Source organism: Sorex fumeus, unplaced genomic scaffold (genome assembly GCF_029834395.1).
Source record: "Sorex fumeus unplaced genomic scaffold, SorFum_2.1 ptg000122l, whole genome shotgun sequence".
In the NCBI taxonomy this organism is placed as follows: domain Eukaryota; kingdom Metazoa; phylum Chordata; class Mammalia; order Eulipotyphla; family Soricidae; genus Sorex; species Sorex fumeus.
The window spans coordinates 25,238,022-25,241,415 of NW_026606179.1; the positions used below are offsets into that span (position 1 = coordinate 25,238,022).

At 42.5% G+C, this 3,394-nt stretch overlaps 1 pseudogene; it reads right to left on the reverse strand.

Annotated features, from left to right (window-relative positions):
- Nucleotides 1–935: 935 nt before the first annotated feature.
- LOC130044334 (60S ribosomal protein L7-like) lies at nt 936–1,991 on the reverse strand (annotated as a pseudogene).
- Between the last annotated feature and the right edge of the window lie 1,403 nt (nt 1,992–3,394).

A 3,394-nucleotide genomic window follows, 5' to 3' on the forward strand; every position in this document is an offset into this window, starting at 1 on the left:
CTGCGGGGCTCCACTCTCCTCTGGATTCCCCCAGCTGCGACTTCGAGCACAGAGAGCCCATATCTTTGGGTGGTCTCCGTCTTCTGTGACCACAGGGAAGCTGACTGGGCCACAGGCCTGTGCTGCCTGGTGACCACACACTGGAGAAGGACACAAGAAAGGCCCAGGGCCTGGAGAGCACGGTGACAGGCCCTAACCAAGTCTAGTTGGCACTTACCAGGGCTGCTTGGGGTACCCAGTGGGTGCTGTTGCCTGAATCTCCCCCACTTCTTTCCAATTTTGTAACTCCATTCTCCACAGTGAGAAACCTGACTCGTCTGCCCACAAAACATTTATTTGTTCATCTGTCAGCTACCAGTAATAATTTTGTCAGCTATTTTAATCTTTCCTATTCAACTATTTTTTTACAGGGGCCATGCTCAGCAGTGTTTTTGTGTATGTGTGCACGTGAATGTGCATACATGTGTGTATATATGTATGTACATGTTTCTATATATGTGTGTATATGCACATGCATTTATACATGTGCAGATGCGTGTGTGTGTGTGTGTGTGTAGGTGTTGCTGGGTCATTGCCAGCAATACTTATCCAGCAGTGGGGCCAGCAGTTTGGTGCTTTGGCTCATTGATGCTTGGTGCTCAGTGCATATCAGGGCTACATCAAACAGTGCTTGTAGGGTGCCATGTGGTGTTGGGCATTGGACTCTGGACCTCACACATTCTAGGTATATGCTCTGCTTCTTGAGCCTATCCCCAGCCCCTGTTAAATTAGTTTTAATTCTCACAATGAACATTTTCTTTCTGAGAAAAACAAAATAAAGGTAAGGAACATTTTGTTCTCCACATTCCCAAGCACAGATCTAATCAATATATTTTTTTTCAATTTGAAAGCAGTTGTTTATTAACTGACCAGATTATAAAAATATGGTAGATATCTTAGTTCATCCGTCTAATCAGCCAGCTGATCTAGTCTTCTCTGTTGCCAACATCTCCACTTTCTACAAAATAAGTGGTCTTTTTCTTCATCCCATCCTGGGGAGAAGATAATTTGAAGGGCCAGAGAAAGTTGTTTGCCTCTTTGAAGCTCTTTCCAACAGTATAGATCTCGTGAATCAGATCCTCCATGCAGACGATGCCGTATTTACCCAGAGTTCGAGTGATCAGTGCATTATCCATCAGGGCAATTCACTTCTTGTGGATTTTGTCATAACCATGCGTGTAGATCAATTCATTAACTGACTTCAGGTTTGGGTGCCCCCGTACAATATAGGGTTCCACAATCCTCAGCATGTTAATTGAAGCCTTGTTGAGTTTAACAAAGGTACATTGAAGATCTGGTGAGGGTGGAGAAGCTGTAGCCCCTTTTGGACCTTGGAGCTCACACCATTGATACCTCTGATTCTGATGACAAAAGCCAATTTGGGTTCTGCAGGGACGTAAAAGTTTCCAGCTTTCTCCTTAATCTTAAATTGCTTTCTTTTCAGTGAAGCCATCTTGGAGTAAGGAGAAATCTTGTCAGAAGATCCTAGAACAGTTCTTTTATTAGCAATTAAAGTTATTCCTGCAAAAGTTTATACAACAGAACACTGCTCTTTTTTTTAATTTTGTTTGTATTTTTGGCCTGGGATATGGGTTTTAAAAGGACATTGTCTGTACCAGCTTCATTAAAATAAAATATTTGTAAAAACTGTAAAAAAAAAAAAAGTTGCCAGCTTTTCTCGCCATCCTAACCGTGTGAATCTCTGTCCTGTGCATCTGCCTATACTCCTTGTGATAATGCTTAACTTTTTCGTAGATCAGCTTCCTCCTTGCCTTTCGAAGCATCTTTTGAGCAAACTTCTTTCTCAGGCACTTGATCTTCAGCTTTGCGAAATTCTTTCGCTTTTCCTTCAGGGTTTCTGGCACATCAGAAAGCTTCTTTTTCTTCTCTCTGGCGACCACTGCTGCCGGCTTAGCAGGGACCTTCTTTTTCTTCTTTTCTGTGCCCTCCATGGTTCCAGTCAGAAAAGAGGACCAATCAATATTATTAAATTGATAGGACCCTTTCAGATTGTCTATATCTTTCAAATCCACATAAATTTGAATTGTAATGGTCCAAGTCATCTTTATATGAATGGTTTTAGGATCTGCGCTCTGGCAAGTTGATTTGTTTATACAACACCACAAAAACTCTTGGAGATTTTGCATGGCGGTATCTACAGCTCACAGCATTGACGCTGAGTTTGAGATGTGAACGTGTAGGGTCTGTTTGGATGCTCCTCTGGCAGGCCCTGGCCATGGAACTGCATCCAGAACTGAAAGCAAGCAAGCACAGCCTCCTACACACACACACACACACACGCATTTCCCCCATGCAGAGAGGTGAGACTGTCATACCAGACACACCAAGCCATGAAATAAATGTTGTGGCTGCATTCAAACATGCTGCCTCTGCTGCCACAGGCCTGAAGGGAATTTGGAACCCAGGAGGGAGTTTGGCCCCTGCCTCTTGGTCAAAGGCAAGGAATGTGCTTCTAGGCCCCAGACTTTTCACAGAGACCCCAGGTAACCTCTGGCCAGGGCAAGTGGGCTTCTGGGCTTTTCAGCCTCAGAACAGTCTTCAGCTCAAGCTTTATCTTCACTGCCAGAGACACCTCTGTCGTGAGGTAGAAACTCTTATATGTGCCTTTCCCCCCCTTTTTCTTTAGTTTTTTTTTTTCTTCAGAAAATGTATCTATTTTGTTGTTGGGTTGGAGAAGATAAGGACTGCTTAAAATTTTATCAACACCAACATTACTAACAAGAATAACTTCTCTTTTCCTAGCCCTATACCAAGGGGCAACGGGTCTCCTACTTCCTGTCTTCCACCACGGGGATCTTCTCTGCACATTATTCAATTTCATCCTTCCAGCCAGCCAGTGACAAAGGTCAGGCTGCCTTTTCCCACTTTGAAAATTTCCTTGATTTCTATAGACAGTGTTGAAGCCCTTACTCAAATCCAAACTTTCAGATTCCAATTTCAGATGTTTTTCACTTAAGATCATTTTGGGTAACACTTGAAAAATGTGGACCGTGAAGAAAACCTTTGAAAGCATCCATAATCAGCTGTCATCAGAGATAACAACAATGAATATATTCTGACATATTTTATACACATATATCACAATTATAGAGTATTTATTTAGTTGCTTTGTATGCTTTGTATTGTGAGCATTTTTCAATGCCAACATGCTTCTTAGGAAGATTTCAAATGACTGTATAATATCCCATCATGCAGTTAGACGGTACTCCGGACAACCCTCCGTAGACAGAATTAGGCTTATTTCAGATGGTCATTGTTAGAAAGTTTCTAGCAATGTTCCTGAATGCAAATAACAATGGAGGGGGATCATGGGCCGAACCTTAGGCACACGTGA